At 42.8% G+C, this 17,789-nt stretch overlaps 1 protein-coding gene and 1 pseudogene across 3 annotated transcripts in view; both read left to right on the top strand.

Moving 5' to 3' along the window:
* Positions 1–17,789, top strand: part of TANGO6 (transport and golgi organization 6 homolog) — a 190,640-nt gene that overhangs the window by 161,813 nt on the left and 11,038 nt on the right. The gene's annotated exons all lie outside the window — the stretch shown is intronic.
* The window catches only part of LOC125153139 (mesoderm-specific transcript homolog protein-like), a 29,236-nt pseudogene that overhangs the window by 5,145 nt on the left and 6,302 nt on the right, over positions 1–17,789 (top strand).

Below are 17,789 nucleotides of genomic sequence, written 5' to 3'. Positions count from 1 at the left end.
AAGGATTCCCAAATTCTGTCTGCCTGAATCTCTTCCCGAACCTTTGACCAAGCAAGATACAGGCTTGCTTTAAAAAAGAAGAAGGAGGTGCCTGGGTGCTCAGTCGGTTAAACATCCATCTCTTGATTTTGGCTCAGGTCATGATCTCATGGTTCGTGAGATTGAGCCCCATTTTGGGCTCTGTGCTGATGGTGCAGATCCTGCTTGGGATTCTGTCTCCCTCTCTCTCTCTGCCCCTCCTCTGCTTGCACTCTGTCTCCCTCAAAAATAAACAAAACATTTAAAAACAATTAAATAAAAATAAAGATAAGTGATCTGGAATGACTAGAGGCTCTCAGAAACCTAAACCTATATTTCCTCTAGGAGCAATGTTTCAGTCTCCATTAATTCATTGTTCATGGCAACTTTGCAGAACATAACTACCATGAATAACGAGAACTGGCTGTATATAATAGGGAAAAAAATTGATGATCTTAGAAAAAAAGAATGAGTACTTTGGGACTGACTGTAGTTCTAGATTTATTGAGAGAACTACTACAGTCCTCTACACAGTTTGTAGAAAGCAGACTTTCAAGTACTATCAGGTACTTGAGAATTTTGCATATGGGTTTACAGTGACTATAAATTTGGCAACATTTTATATTGAAACTTTTTCCCTTGCATTTTTTATTTTTAATATTTATTTGTTTATTTTGAGAGAACAAAAGAGAGAGAGAGAGAGAGAATGAGAGAGAAAGCATGTGTGAGCAGGGAAAGAGGCAGAGAGAGAGAATCCCAGGCAGGCTCCACATTATCAGCACAGAGCCCAACACGGGGCTCCGTCTCCCAATCCATAAGATCGTGACCTGAGCTGAAATCAAGGGTCAGACACTCAACTAACTGAGCCACACAGGCGCTCCATTCTCCCTTGCTTTTTAATATTAAAAGGTATTTCCTGAAGCATAGCTTTTCTTCCTTCTAATCACTAATTTTAGGTGACAAAAACCTAATCTATATTCTGTCTAGTAGGAGATAAGTAGTAGGCTTTTAGAATTCATTCCTTCAAGATGATAAACAAATCTTCTTCTTCTTCTTCTTCTTCTTCTTCTTCTTCTTCTTCTTCTTCTTCTAAGTAATCTCTGTATCCAACATGGGGCTCGAACTCACAATCCCAAGATCAAGAGTCACATGCTCTTCCATCTGAACCACCCAGGTGCCCCAAGATGATAAACGAGTCTTAACACCAGGTCCTGTCTTTAAAAATAAGCAAACCCTGGAAACATCTTCTGGAGGAAGAGTTTGGGATTAATTATTAACTGATGGCTGAGGCAGGTTCTGAGCCAAACCCAGGTCTCCACCCAGGAATGATTTTTAATTCCTTCTTTGAATCCAGAGTTGGACTCGGATGACAGAAACCTCTTCCTGATAACATAATGAGCAGTGGCTTCATGAACATTTGTGCAGTCAGAGGTTACTCTCCTACTTCACTGTCCAGAGAAAGCAAACCCTGGCTTAAAAAAAAAAAAAAAAATGGCTCACGTATGATGTGATGCTTTTCTGGTTACAGCAGTTACCCATGGTCCATCTAAAAGACTGAGTGCGTGCATCCTGGGTTCACCTTGTTTCCTGTCTGTCCAGACCAAGAACTGGGACCCGAGGAGGGTAGGACACTTAATCTCTGACACGGCACAAATGGCAAGTTATAAGTAAATGGGCAAGCTGAATGGAAACTTTCCTTCCTTTTATTGGTTTTGTTCTATCCTGAAAGTTATTTTGGCAACATTTGGTGTGGTTTTGGTGCTATGTGTACAGTAAACGGGCCCAGTTCCTTCCCAGAGCCAGTTTCACACATTGCTCCTTTTAACAGATCGAAGGCTCTGTGTGAAGAGTAAATGAAAAGAACATTTATGTAAACATGACTGTGATCCAGGTAATAATTATTCCCCTGTAAACTTTGAAAAAGTGCTTGGGAGAGAGTGCCCTTCCAGGACTGAAATTAAAGAGATTCTTCCCTTCCTGGGAGCACAGGGCTATAGCCAGTTGATCAAGGCAGCAGTTCTGCTGATCATCTGCCAATGGCCAGGGCTTGGTGTTTACAGTATTGATATTCTTCATTAAAGACATTTAATAAGAATTCAGCATTTGTTAGCGGCGCCTGGGTGGCTCAGTCGGTTAAGCATCCAACTCTTGGTTTCGGCTCAGGTCATGATCTCATGGTTCGTGAGTTCGAGTCCCACATCGGGCTTGGTGCTGACAGTGCGGAGCCTGCTTGGGATTCTCTCTCTCCCTCTCTCTCTCTCAAAATAAATAAATAAGCTTAAAAAAGATTTAAGGAATTCAGCATTTGTTGGACAACGTTTACAATGTCAAAAGAGACGGTGGCTTAGAGGGACTTTCAAATAAGTCATAGGTTTATAAATGGTCTCTTCCCCCCAAACACTTCCTTCTTTTCTCTCAGACAATATAGTTGCTGCCCTTCATTTCATTCTTAGAAGACAGGATCCTCTCAGGCTCCACAGTGGTTTCCTGGGTCTGCCTAACAAAGTGCCACTGACAACAGAACTTTGCTGTCTCGTAGTTTTGGAGACCTAGAGGTCCAAAATCAAAGTGTTGACAGGGCCGTGCGCCCTCTGAAACCTGTAGGAAAGTTCCTTCTCGCTTCTGGTGCTTTGCAGGCAGGCTTTGGCATTTATTGGCTTGCAAACACATCGCTCCAGTCTCTGCCTTTGTTGTCACATGTGTTCTCCTTGTGTGTCTCTGTCTTCACGTGGCTTCCTTCTTCTCAGGACACCAGTGCTGGATTAGGGCCCCCCTACTCTACTATGACCTTAACTAGTCACATCAGAACAACCATTTCCAAATAAGGTCACATTCTGAGGTACTGGGGGTTAGGACCTCATGGTATCTTTTTGGGGGGGAACACACGTTTCAACCCATAATTCCATAATGCTCTCTCTTTTGTGCTTATGCTTCTCCACCTCTTCCTCACTGCCACATCTTAAGAAGCCTGTTCTGGGGGGTGCCTGGGTGTCTCAGTCCATTAAGTAGCCGATTCTTGATCTCAGCTCGGGTCATGATCTCATGGTTTGTGAGTTCAAGCCCCACGTTGGGCTCTGTGCTGACAGTGCAGACCCTGCTTGAGATTCTCTCTCCCTCTCTCTGCCCCTGCTCCACTTGTTCTCTCTCTCTCTCTCTCAAAATAAATAAATAAATTTTTTTTTTTAAAAAAGAAGCCTGTTCTGTGTAAGGTATCTCTTCTTTGTCACACTCTTACTTTTTTTTTTTTTTTTCTGCTTTAAGGGCCTGTACCACATACTGTACCCTCAGGAAGACCAGAAAAGCAGTGTTTGTAACATGCTTACCTTGAAAGAACTTAATTCTGACACTTGACTAGAAAGAATAAGGAGGAGCATAGAATAATTTTTTGGACTATTGGCCTTTGTGCAAATCTCTTAAACCCCCTGAACCTCATTTGCACATCCGCCCCATCCCCCTGACACAGATGTGGCAAGAATTAGAAGGGATAACTTGGCAAATGCTTCACACTGTGAAGCGTTGCAAATATGAAAGATGACAGTGATGATGACTACGACTCATCTCGGGTGGTGGCAGTATTGTCATTTCTATTACTACCCCCACCACCACCACCACGGCCACTACTACTATGTCATCCTTAGATTTGCTGGGGTTTTGAACAATATTTTTAAATCCACCAAAGGTAATTTCATATTTGTTCTGAATGAATAGGCAATTATTTCCTGGCTGGAACTTTTAGAACCTTACACTTTGTCACGCCAGGCTCACACCATCGGTCATCTCAGACTTGGGAAAGATAGACTTTATTATGTGGAATCCAGCCTTCTAACTCTCTGCAAGGATCTCATGATTGCATATGCCACCTCGTTCTTCCTCATGGACAACGACTCGACTGGAAAAGTATAAGAACCTAGATGCTTTGGGGGCACTTGGGCGGCTCAGTTGGTTAAGCATCTGATTCTGGATTTCAGCTCAGGTCACGATCTCACAGTTCGTGAGTCCAAGCCCCACGTCAGGCTCTGCGCTGACAGTGAGAAGTCTGCTTGTGATTCTCTTTCTCTGCCCCTCCCCTGCTCATATCCTCTCTCTCTCTCTCAAAATAAATAAATAAAACTTAAAAGGGGGGGAGGGCGCCTGGGTGGCTCAGTCGGTTGAGCGTCTGACCTGGGCTCAGGTCATGATCTCACAGTTCATGAGTTTGAGCCCTGCATCAGGCTCTGTGTTGACAGCTTGGAGCCTGGAGCCTGCTTCGGATTCTGTGTCTCTCTGCTCCTTCCCTGCTTGCACTTTGTCTCTCCATCAAAAATAAATAAACATCAAAGAGAGAGAGAGAGAGAGAGAGAGAGAGACTACATGCTCTGCAGTTACTGAACAAAGGACTTAATATGTCCAGACATGATTTGACCTCCAACACTGTCATTCTCTCCCTTTCTTCTGTATCACTATGAGGCAGTGGTTATAGCACCACAAAATAATAATAGTGCTGTCTACTGAGCTAGGTGCATTATTGGACTATCTCAGTTGATTCTCTCAGGAGCACTGAGGGGTAGGTGTCCCCATTTTACAAATGACTAAAGGAAGACCCTCAGAGATTAACCTGTACTCTACCTGGCTTTTCTGTTCCCTAACTTTATTTTTGAGAGACAGCATGAGCAGGAGAGGTACAGAGAGAGAGGGGGACAGAGGATCCAAAGCTGGCTCTGTGCTCACAGCAAAGAGCCCAACGTGGGGCTCAAACTCACGAACCATGACATCATTATCTAAGCTGAAGTCATACTCTCAACCAGCTGAGCCACCCATGTGCCTCTGGGCCACTGACTTTTTAAAGAAAGAGTAAATAGGGGAGCCTGGCTGGCTTGGTCAGGAGAGCATGCGACTCTTGATCTCACAGACATGAGTTCAAGCCCCACAATGGGTGTAGAGTTTACTTAAAAATAAATAGAATAGAGTAAAATAAAATAAAATAAAATAAAATAAAATAAAATAAAAGCAAATAAAGATTATTTTAAAGCAAATAAGTACACCAGTAGTTGATGAAAGTATCCACTAAGCAATCACCAGTTTCTTTGCCATGGTGAGAATATTTAAAGTAACATTTTAGTTAATCAAGACTTGTACCAAGTTCCATTTCCTATTCAGCCATCTACGTTTTCTGTAAATAGCAAAGTTCTCATCACTTCTGTGTGGCGAGGGGTTGCCAGAAAAACTATGGTGATTTTTTACACCTGTTATATATGTTTAGAAGCTTGTCTTATTCTGTTAAAGCCCAATATAATTTTCTATCTTTTCCTTTCTAAGACCCAGTCAGACCAGAAGCACAACTTCTCAAATGTTCGTTCCCACACAGTAACAATCAAATGTTTAGTCATTAACTAAAGAATGCCTGTTTTTCCAAGGATCTCTACCATCTGTCAAATACAAGATTTGTATATGGGATAGTAATTCAGATATCATACCCTTACATCACTGAGTTAAAGAGGGTTTATAGCTAGAAAACCCTGGATAGTATCCGGGGCATTTTTCAGGGGCGTATTTGTCCCAGGATCTGAGCCAGCATCTGAGAGAGGAGGGCTAGAAGGTGTCAGGCGAGGAGTGTGCCAGGCTGGAGTCAGAGCCAACCTGAGGGAAGTTGAATGGGAGAAAGGCAAGGCCAGGTCCAGGCAGATGAAGACACTCCCACCAGGCCACGGCTGCTGATCTAAAGAGAGGTAAACGAGTGCTGTGTTCATTGATAGCGTAATAGCCCCATTCCCCCTTGCCTCGTATTTTGTTTAATCTCATTTAATCTTAAATGGAGGTATAACTCGTATCTATAAAATTCACCTTTTTAAAGTATGCATTTCAGGGTTTTTAGTGTTTTATAAAATTGTTCCAACACCACCACCATCTAATTCCAGGGCATTTTCATTACCCCCCAAAAGAAGCCTTGTAGCCAAGAGCAGTCATTACCCGCCAGTTCCCCGCTTGTCCCCAGCTCCTGGCCACCACCAATCTACCTATTGTCTATGGATTTGCCTTTTCTAGACATTTCATATCAAAGGAATCACATAATATATGGCCTTTTGTGTCTGGCTCTTTTCACTTAGCATAATGCAGTCAAGGTTCATCTTGTATTGTAGCCTACATTGGGATTTCATAACCTTTTATGGATGAATAATATTCCATTGTATGAATATACCATGTTTGTTTATCCATTCATCAGTTGATGGACATTTGGGTTATTTCCACTATTTGGCTATTTTAAATAATGTTGCCGTGAACATTTGTGTGCACACTTTCATGCAAACATATGCTTTCATTCTCATGAGTATATGCCTAGGAGTGGAATTGCTGGGTCATATGGTATCTCTGCATTTACCTTTTTCAGGAGCTGCCAGACTATTTTCCAGCTGCATCATCTCCCATTCTCAGCAGCAATGTCTGAGGGTCCAAATCCTCCACAGTCTGATTAACACTTGTTACTGTCTTATCATTTGCTAGGATTATCGCCACCCTAGTGAGTGTGAGGTGGTGTAGTTTAAATTTGCATTTCCCTGGTGGCTAAAGATGTTGAGCATTGTTTCATGAATTTATTAGCCATTTGGATATCTGCTTTGGAGAAATGTCTATCAGAATCTTTGCCCATTTTTTAAATTGGGTTACTTGTCTTTTTATTGTTAGTGTGTTTGTTTTTATTATTTTTTTAATGTTTTATTTATTTTTGAGACAGAGAGAGACAGAACATGAACAGTGGAGGGTCAGCGAGAGGGAGACACAGAATCTGAAACAGGCTCCAGGCTCCGAGCTGTCAGCACAGTGCCCGACGTGGGGCTTGAACTCACTGACCGTGAGATCATGACCTGAGCCAAAGTCAGCCGCTTAACCGACTGAGCCACCCAGGCGCCCCATATGTGTGTTTGTTTTTTAATTGGGATTTTCATATCTAAAAATGTCATTCATAGTTTTACAAAGCTTAAATCAAAGATCCATAGTCCCATCCTCCCTTTTACCCTCCATTCTCTCTTCCCATTAGCAACTGTTTTCAACTTGATTAGCTGTTTCTTTAAGTGTTTACTTCCATATTTCTTTTTTTAAATGTTTATTTTTGAGAGAGAGAGAGAATGAGTGGAGAGGGACAGAGAGAGATGGAGAAACGGAATCTGAAGCAGGTTCCAGGCTCCAAGCTGTCAGCACAGAGCTCAACGTGGGGCTTGAACTCATGAGCCATGAGATCATGACCTGAGCCAAAGTTGGATGCTTAACTGACTGAGCACCCTAACTTCCATATTTCTTTATTTTTATTTTTTTATTTTTTTATTTCTAGAGAGAGACTGTCTGCAAGTCAGGGGAGAGGGACAGAGACAGAGAGAGAGAGAGAGAGAGAGAGAGAGAGAGACTTTTAAGCAGGCTCCACTTGCAGTGCAAAGCCTGACGCGGGGCTCAATACCACGACCTGAGCTGAAATCAAGAGTCGGATACTCAAAACTAGGGGCACCTGGGTGGCTCAGTCAGTTAGGCATCCAACTTTGACTCAGGTCATGATCTCACTGCTCATGAGTTCGAGCCCTGCGTTGGGCTCTGTGCTGACAGCTCAGAGCCTGGAGCCTACTTCGGATTCTGTGTCTCCCTCTTTCTCTGCCCCTCTCTCACTCACACTCTGTCTCTCTCACTCTCTCACAAAAGTAAACATTAAAAAAAATTTTTTTTAAAGTCAGATGCTCAACTGACTGAGCCACCCAGGTGCCCCTACTTCCATATTTCTAAGTAGCATGCTTACATTGCTCTTTCTTGATTTTTCAACACACTTTTTGACTTCTTGCTAGATCTAATATGTACAAGTGGGACTTCGTCAGTGATTATGTTCCTAAGGTCCAGAAGACTGGCCTGCAGTGAGAATCAATGAAGCAGCATAGTGGCTTAGACTTAGAATGTAGATTCTAGAGCTAGAATATCTAGGATTGAATCCTAGCTTTACAACTTACTGGCAGTGAGACCCTGCACAAGTTAGTTAACCTCTCTGTGCCTCGATTTCCTCATCTGTAAAAATGAGGATAATCATAGTACATAGGGTTGTTTTTTTAAATTAAATGACCAGGGGGTGCCTGGGTAGCTCAGTCGGTTAAGTATCTGACTTTGGCTCAGGTCATGATCTCACTATTCATGAGTTCGAGCCCCGCATCGGGCTCTGTGCTGACAGCTCAGAGCCTAAAGCCTGCTTCCGATTCTGTGTCTCCCTCTCTCTCTCTCTCTCTGCCCCTTCCCAGCTTGAGTTCTCTTTCTCTCTCTCTCTCTCTCAAAAATAAACATTTAAAAAATTTTTAAGATTTTTTAATTAAATGACCTTATGTATATAAAGCATTTAGAACGTATAGGTTCTAAAAGCTCAATATGTATTAGTGTTATTATTAATATGCCCCAAATATATGCACTCTCCTTCCCCATTTTCCCTATACAATTACATTACAGTTTTTGCTATATCAACATTTAGTGTTTATGTTACTATGACTGTAAATATTATCCACAACTGAGCCATATTATCTACTATGGTTACATTTCCTTTCTTGTATGAATTTTGGATTTTTCGGATGTTAATAAATGTCTCAGGTTTATTTTTGTTACTTTTCTGTGAACCTATTACCAATTTGTCCTCCGTGCTAAATGTTTATAAATCTCTTAAAAGATTCAAACATATCAAGTGCTCTAATAGTTTCACCTTCTGAGAGACATATCTCCTATAATCTTTCATTCACTTGCTCTTGTGTGGACTAGTTACTTTCTAAGACTACTGCAAGATTTAAGAACACAGCACTTACAAGTTAACGATGCTTTGTGTGCATGGGCAATACTTATGGACTGGTGAACTTTATAGGAGGGTGATGATATAGCCAAGTCATTTCATTAGGGGACTTACTTTCACTGGTAGACGTCAAGACTCTCTGAAGTTGTTTTCTTTGGGGCTGGTCAGAGAATTGTCTGTTCTTCTACCTAGAGGATGTGAGCCCAGCTGCCAGGGTTATGGAAGATGAGTGGAAGAAGGAGGAAGGCAGTCTCGTCATTTTGTATGCAGGTTTTCACTTAATCCTTCTATTTTCAACATGGTAGGCTCATCCTTATCGGTACCTGATGTCTGTCTATCCATAGTCTCTTTGGTTGGATCCTCTAAAAGGGTAAACTCCAAGCTTCTGCTGTGGTTGGGGAAGGGCAGTTACCTGGGGACCCAAAATGGAAGGCATCAGGCCACCTACTTAGTACTCAAACAGACTTCCAACCAGGGCTTCTGTTCACCTCCATTTTAAGAGGTGAACTTTTTGGAGTTTCTCTGGTACATCAGGCTTGCTTCTGGGTTTAGTGAATCGATTTTTTATCCAAACCAAGACACTTTTGAGAGAGAAAGAGGACACTTATTAATTATATAAGTGCAACAGATGTAAAACATATTAACCTGGGCAAATCAGGATTATGACCCTAGAATTCATCCATCTGCTTTCTAGCATCAAAACTTTTATCGCTAGTGCCTTGTTAGTGCTTTTTGTTCTGATAGCTTAATGCCATTTTTTCTCCCTTTGCTGTCCTTTTAGTGGGGTTCCAGGAAAGAGGACTGGTGTGTGCATGTGTTCAGTCCACCAGCTTTGAGACGGCAGCTTCTGTTCTTCCCTCTTATAGATGAAGAAAGTAGGTATGGAGGACATATGTGACTATAGTCAGAACTCTTTTGGTTTTAAGCAGCAGAAACCTAGTCTGTTTCTTTAAGCAACAGAAACTAGCTTAAGCAGAGAACTTTTTAGCCTGCGAGATCCAAAGAAGGGCTGAATAGTCATGTTGTGGGAAAATATGGATGGAGCTGGCTATCAGTGACTCCTAGAATCAGGAATTAAAATGCCCCATATCTTGTCTCTGCTTCTTCTGTATTTCATCTTTGTTCTTTTGCACTGGCATCTAGCTTTCCTCCTGTGGCAGCAATATGACCACTGACAGTGACCCATGGTTGCTCGTACACCCAACACTCAGAGATTCCCTCCCTACCTGGCCCCAAATGCAAAAATTCCAGGAAAGAAACTTAACATTCCAGCTAGGATCAGATGCCCATCCCCCTATCGACCAACGTAGATGGGCCAGGTAGGGTATATGGAAATGCTGTTTGTGTAAAACCACGTTCAGCCTCCATTGTACCCATCTGTGAGAGAAGAGCTGGGGTCGGTGCCTAGGAGTAGGGGATAGTCCCATAGATTGCCTCAACAGTAACTTGGCCAAATCCTATGACAGTAGTGATGGGTTTGAGAAATAAAGCCAAAAAGATTACAACTCAGTACCTTACTGTGACTGTTAAAATATCAACGTTCAACCTTTTCTAGTGATAACATACATGACAGTTTGGAAGCCCTGACATTTAAGACTGTACCCTTTCTGCCTCTTGTGCACCATCATTTGCATAGATCTACATATGTTAGAACTTGGTTTGTCTTCCTCTTCTGCATCAGACACACTATTTTATTTCCTGTAGGATAGCCTATTCTTTGCCCTTCTTATACTTTTTTTTAAGTTTTATTTTTACATAATCTCTATATCCAGTGTGGGGCTCAAACTCACAGCCCCAAAGTCAAGAGTCACATGCTCCTCTGACTGAGCCAGCCAGGCACCCCTTACCCTTCTTTCCTGATGTAAAAAGGCCAAGAAGAAAGAAGAAAGTATTGTCTCAGAATTTATACACACACACACACACACACACACACACACACACACACACACATATAAAGTTTGTTTATTTTGATAGAGAGAGAGAGAGAGAGCATGAGCAGGGGAGGGGCAGAGAGAGAATCCCAGGCAGGTTCCACACCATCTGCACAGAGCCTGACATGGGGCTTGAACTCACAACCTGCGAGATCACAACCTGAGCTGAAACCAAGAGTCAGATACATAACCACCTGAGCCACCCAGGCACCCCCAAACTCAGAACTTTAGAATATTAGAGGTGGAAGAGGACTTAGAGACTCCTTAATTTTATTTCACAAAAATTTTCTTTGGCTTATTAACTTATGAGTTGTTCCTCTGACATGAGGTCTTCATGGTCAAATAAGTTTGGAAAATGCTGCATATGACTATATGTTTTTCTCTTGTCGATTAGGTACATGTTAGCCTATTAAAGAGTCTGAGAAGGCCTGCAGCAAAGAAAACTAACAATTCCTCAACTCCTTTACCAAGGAACCCTTTTTTCATTATAAGCATGCCAAGTAATAATGTTCCATGGAACATAACTTTGGGAAATAATCCAACTGCTTATTTTATGAATGAGGAAATAAAGTTCATGAAGAGACAGTGGTTACAAATTTCCAAAGCTAATGCCAGGAGGAACTAGCACTCATTTCCATTTGTTCCTGGTCGCTTGCATTGGCCAAGTGCTAATAAAAAGATAGCATCTCTCCCTCTTCCTTTTACTTAATTCACTCATTCACTTGGAACAAGGTTCGTCTTATTCTCCAGGGTATCTTAGGTGACATCATAAAGGGAGCACAAGTTAAAGCACCAGATTTGGGAGTATCTGCTGTCAGCTCCCTTTCTCTTGACCAGACCCAACACACTTTTATTATAACAAATTATTATACCAAATATTTTGGTGTTTCCCCTTTATTCTCCTGAAATGAAATTTGTAACTTCTTTACCTACATGTATATTTTATTTTATTTTTAATGTTTATTTATTATTTTGAAAGAGAGACAGAGCGTGAGCGGAGGAGGGACAGAGAGAGAGGGAGACACAGAATTGGAAGTAGGCTCCAGGCTCTGAGCTGTTAGCACAGAGCCCGATGTGGGTCTTTAACCCACGGACTGTGAGATCATGACCTGAGCTGAAGTTGGTTGCTTAACCGACTAAGCCGCGCAGGTGCCCCAACCTACATGTATATTTTAAAAATCAATATAATGCCCCAACTATAATATATAAAGGAGGAATAAAAGGCTAAGAGTTTATAATAAAATAACATGGTTTCTTTTTTTATTTTCTTAATATTTATTTATTTTTGAGGGAGAGAGAGACAGAGCATGAGCAAGGGAGGGGCAGAGAGAGAGGGAGACACAGAATGCGAAGCAGGCTCCAGGCTCAAAGCTGTCAGCACAGAGCCCAACGCGAGGCTCAATCTCACAGACCGTGAGATCATGACCTGAGCTGAAGCCAGACCCTTAACTGACTGAGCCACCCAGGTACCCCCAAAATAACATATATTTTAATATATAAATGTCTAGGCAACTCTAAGATATGAGGAACTATTATTTGGTTGCTCTTGTATGTAGAGTCGTCATGAATGTAACACCCACAAATACAAAATCATACAGATATCAGACGAGCAGCTCAGAGGTACATTGTAGAGCTTGATTTTCCGAAAGAGTAAACTGCTCTCTATAAAATTCTAAACAAATGAAAATATTATTTTCTCTTAGTTTATATGGTAGTTGCAATTCTGAAACTCCATAAAAATACTTTGAGCATTTACTCTATGATAGCACTTATATCTAAGTGCTTTACATTAATTAATTCACTTAATCTTCATTGTCCATTTAGGTATGATTAATGTCCCCATTTTATACATGAGGAAACTAACAGAGAAGATAAGTAACTTCTCCAACAACTAGTAAGTGGCAGAGCAGTAGTAGATAAACCCAGGCAGCACGGACAGGCCTGAATGTTCAGTGACTGTCATCTGAAGGACTCAGCGACCAAATCACTTGGGCATTTTCTGCACAAATCGGCCAACAGAAGGCTGCTTCAGATCCTGGAAACCTGATACCCAAAAGGAAAACAGGCCAGACTACCTCCTGACAGCTTATTTACTGTCTGCCCTGGAGAAGGATGGAACAGTGAGAGGACAGTGTTTGGGGCTGGCCTTGGACCCAGGTGCCCTGACCTCCCAGGACCTGCCAGAGTGAACTCTTCACAGAGTAGAGACAGGAAACAGCCCTGGCTTCCTTTTACCCTACCACATGTTCCACTATCTCTTGCCAAAAGTTCAGGCCAACCATGGACTACGCCATCCAGCAACTTCCCCCAGTGTATACAGAACCGAAAAAAGCAGGGAGCAGACCAAACACCTTCAGGCTGCTAGGCTGGGGAGTTAGAGTCCTGGGACTTTCCTTCTGCCCTGCAGCCTGATTGGAATCATTTCTTCCTGTAATAATCAGATGGGCCTCTGGGCTGGAAAACCCACGTCTCTTTGCTTCATCCTCTGCAGGGAAGGAGTTCTGACCCTACCCTCCTTGGAGTGAAATGACAGTTAGGATTGATGCTCTGGAGTCTGTTCCAGCTCATTGCTCATTGCTCCATGGTTTGTTTGCTCTTAGCAAATCTGCTCTGAATACATTGCATGTTCTCTGAGGGTTAGTATTTAATAATAGAACATTTATTAAGGGCTTATGTATGGCAGGCAAAGCACCAGCTTCTTCACATTCATGATCTCGTGGAATCCTCCTAACAACCCCTCTGAGATAAACATGCTTATTAACTCTATTTACAGATAAGAAAATTGAGGTCCAGAATACTTACATTTAGATGCACAGGTCACACAGCCAGTAAGAGGTAGAACTGAATACAAACTCAGGCTCCCTTATTGCCAGCTTGGCTGTTGTGACGGAACTAATTAGAACTGGCCTGAGATGATACTTGAGGAAGAGGTAAACTGTTACAGGTATATTGGGACAAACTTGCATTCCTACGACTTCTATTTCCTTAACCACTCCACTTGCTTCAACTCTGTAATTCTCCAGGGTTGACAGGTATTCATTCAGTCAGCATGGTAGGGGAACTGCAGCTAGAGAGATCTTTCTGAAATGCAAATCTGCGGAAGCCTAGTCCCCAGCTAACATTTTTACTCTGATCCATGAGATAAAAACCAGGCTTCTTCACATGACACACAAGGCCCTTTATATTCTGGATCTCCCCCCGACTTCTCTGTCTCCTCCGTACTTCTCCTCAAATGCCCTGACAACCTCATGCCAGCCCCAGATAATCTGCAGACTGTTTCTTGCCGACATCTTGGTCTCTACTAAATGTTCGTTTATTTATTTTGAGAGACAAAGTGCACGAGCAGGGAAAGGGCAGAGAGGGAAAGAGAGAATCCCAAGCAGGCTTCTGTGCTGTCAGCACGGAGCCTGACCTGAGCCAAAATCAAGAGTCAGATGCCTAAGCGACTGAGCCACCCAGGCGTGCCAGTCCCTACTATTTCTTATGCCACAAATGCCTTCTTTTCCCCTCACCTGTCCATCTGATTAGCTTTTTTTCATCCTTTAGGACTCTACTTAAATTTTATACTCTTTGTGAAAAGCCTTTCCTGGTTTCTCAGGTGAAATTAGTCCTCGCTTCTCTAGGCTCCACAGTACTTTACATATCAGCTCTGGACTAGAGGAGATAGTGTGATGATTTCTTCATGTCTGATGCCAACAGGTGACTGCGAACCCCTGAACACACCAGCCACCTTTTTTTTTTAATTGTGGTAATAGAAACATAACACAGAATTTACCGTCTTAACCATTAAAATATTTTTCTTTTATTTTTTTTATTTTTAGAAAGAGAGCATGAGCAGGGGAGAGGGGCAGAGGGGAAAGAGAGAGAATCCTAAGCAGGTTCCACGCCTCTTGTGGAGCCCAACATGGGGTTTGATCCCACGACTCTGGGATCAGGTGCCCCTCATCTTAACCATTTTTAAATGTACAGTTCGGTAGCTTTAAGTATATTCATACTACTGGGCAACCAGTACTGCCACCCCTCCACGGAACTCTTTTCATCTCTGTACCCATTAAATACTAACTCTCATTTTCCCCTCCCTCAGCGCCTGGCAATCCCCATTCCCTCTGTCTGTGTGAATTTGACTACTCCTTCCGTTCACTTTTATATTCCCCACATCTCACACACTGCTTTGCACAAAGTAAGTACTTAATGAATGTTTGTTGAGAGAGTGCACGAAATCTTTTCTCTAAGAAGCATGGAACACATCTCTTAAATTTCTTTGCACCTGCCTATATGATAAATAGATTTCCTAGATCTTCAACTGGAAATTCTGGGATTTCCAAGCTCTCCCAGTGTTCAGGTTTCCCAAGAGCAGAAGTTGTCGAAACAAGTTCTCACTAGGAGGGAATTTTACCCTCCTTTACTTAGAAACGCCTAAAGTTTTCATTGCAGTTGGGTTGTAGACATGCTGTCCAAATCAGCTGGGAGAAGAAGAACTGAGGCAGAGTGACAGGATGCATATGGATGTTCCGTCAGAACCTTCTGCATTTCACAACTTGGCTTCTTGACACACACACACACACACACACACACACACACACACCATAGATATACTATGTGTGTGCTACATATATAGCAGTATATGTGTATGGGTATGTATATATATACACTTCTGTTCAAAGTTCTAACGCATGTATTTCCCTTAATTCCTCCCATCTGGGCAAAGGTTTCTGCCATAATTCCAGCTAACGTAGCAACAGAGACAGCTGCATTTGTTTTGTCCTTTCGTCTTCTTAAAGAACGCATGTTGGTAGCCTGTAACTTTCTATGTCTTCAGAATCGCACTTCACGTACACATTGTTTAAGAAGAAATTTTTTAAATATTTTGGAAAAACGATGCAGTGCCAATTTGTGGATCAGAAATGATTTTGAGGGGCACCTGGCTGGCTCAATTGGTGGAGCATGTGACCCTTGCTTTCAGGGTTGTGGGTACAAGCCTCACGTTGGGTGTAGAGATTACTTAAAAATAAAATCTTTTTTTTTTTTTTTTTTTTTAGAGAGAGAGCACAACTGGTAGAGGGAGAGAGAATCTTAAGCAGGCTCCATGCTCAGCACAGAGCCTGATGCAGGGCTCAATCTCATGACCCTGATATCATGACCTGAGCCGAAATCAAGAGTCGAATGCTTAATCGACTGAGCCGCCCAGGTGCCCCTAAAAATAAGATCTTAAAATGATTTTGACCCCATTCCCTTTGGAAAATAAAAACCTGACTGTTGATAGTTAAGAAAATTCCAAGAAGTGTAATAGGTTATGTCCAAATCACGTCACCCTTATTAAACTGGCACTTAGATTTTTCCCAGGCAGTGTTGTTACTTTCGAAACCATGGTGTAACTCCTAGTCTCCCACCCAGGGTTTTTTCCTAACCTCCCACACTACTGCATCCTGGCTCCTTATTAGAGTCACCTGGAGAGCATAAAAATCATAAAAATAAATTAAAACATTTTTTAAAAAGCCCTTAGTCCTAACCCCTATGAATCAGAGTCTTAGGTGTGAGGTGGGGGCCCAGACATTTTAAACATTCTCCAGGGAATTGTAATGTGTAGCAAGGGTAGGAAATCACTACGCTAGAATGATGGTGTTGTGCAGAGGCAACATGTGGGCTTTGTAGCCATACTTTGGTGTAGGTAGCAGGGTTCTTCTTTCTGGTCTAGTCCACACCATGTACGTATTAGTACATAATGCATACTCCATCAGGACCTCTGATGCGTCAGTGACTGGTTTTCTCTGGCCTTTGGTTCCTGAGGAATTGTGCACAGAGTCTAGAATTCCATTGAGTAGATGCCCTCAAGAGAGTGTCCTGTCCTTCCCCTGTGGACGATTCCAGCTAGACCTGAAGCTGTGATCGGGGTTTGCCTGGGGTGATGCAGGATGCCCCAAAAGAAACCCAAACCTATGGTCAGCCAGTAGCCCAGTTACAGCTCCCCCTGCTCCCTGCCCAGGCTCCATCCAAATAAACAACTTTGATGGGGCAGGGAAAAGGTCAGATTTTCTCCATCGCTTCCTTTTGCATATTGGATTTCCTAGTAACTGCACATATTTAAAAGCAAGGTTTATAGAGTTAGCCCTGATGCAGGTTTGAACTCTGGCGTGTCCTGGAGCAAGTCACTGAAACCGCTCTAAATCCTCTTTTCCCTAATTTTAAACTGAACCTAACAGCACCTGTCTTACAGGATTAAATGAGATACTGTGTGCAAAGGGCTTAGCACAGTGACTGAAACGTCATATAAACACTCAGTAAGTAAATGGTAGTAGTGAGCCTTTTGCAGGCATTCATCCCGTGGGAGGCATCAAGCTCAGGCGGGGAGCAGGACTGGGGTCCCTTAGCAGGGTGTTTGCTAGGGAGAGCCTCCCGGGCCAGCAAAGTGGAGCCCTTTCCCCACGCGAGGTCATGGAGCACAGTTTAAAAGCTGAGATTGTAATCACCTTTTAAGGACAAAGATCCCCATCTCCTCTCCCACAAGCAGCAGCCTGCTGCCTTTGCACACACTCCGGCCATTTTTCCTGCCTTCTTTGTTCTATTTCCGTGCCTGTGGGGGTGAAGGAAAGCTGCCGCCTTCCTCAGGTTGCTATTTAAAGACATTGTGAAAGATGCTGCGGCGACCGCTCCTGGCCCTGCCACTGAGAGGGGGATACAGCCCAGTGGGCACGGGTCTGGCCCCTCGAAGCCCTGGATAGCGTGCCTCCGCCTAAGCCAGCCTAAGGGCACGCTGTTAGGGGTTGTGTCGGTGAGTCTGATCGCCCACTTTTTGTTTAGGACTCCCGAACTGTCACCCCTACCAGGGGTTAACCATAGTGTCTGTCTTGGTCTTTGTCCCTAAACTGCCAACCTGTCTACGTCCCTGCATTTTCGGCACTTGACCAGTTAAAAATCTCCCCCTTCGTTCTTCAGTGAAAATCACACATGATACTCCCCTCATCCTCTCCCCACCCTTTTCTCCAATTTGCACTCGAGATACCCTCCGCATTTAACAGCCAGACACAAACCAGAAAGGGTAAAAATGCCATTTATCTCTAGGTCTAGCA

The sequence above is a fragment of the Prionailurus viverrinus genome, chromosome E2, assembly GCF_022837055.1.
Source record: "Prionailurus viverrinus isolate Anna chromosome E2, UM_Priviv_1.0, whole genome shotgun sequence".
In the NCBI taxonomy this organism is placed as follows: domain Eukaryota; kingdom Metazoa; phylum Chordata; class Mammalia; order Carnivora; family Felidae; genus Prionailurus; species Prionailurus viverrinus.
Note: the sequence above shows the minus strand (reverse complement) of the source record. Positions and strands in the feature narration are given on the sequence as shown.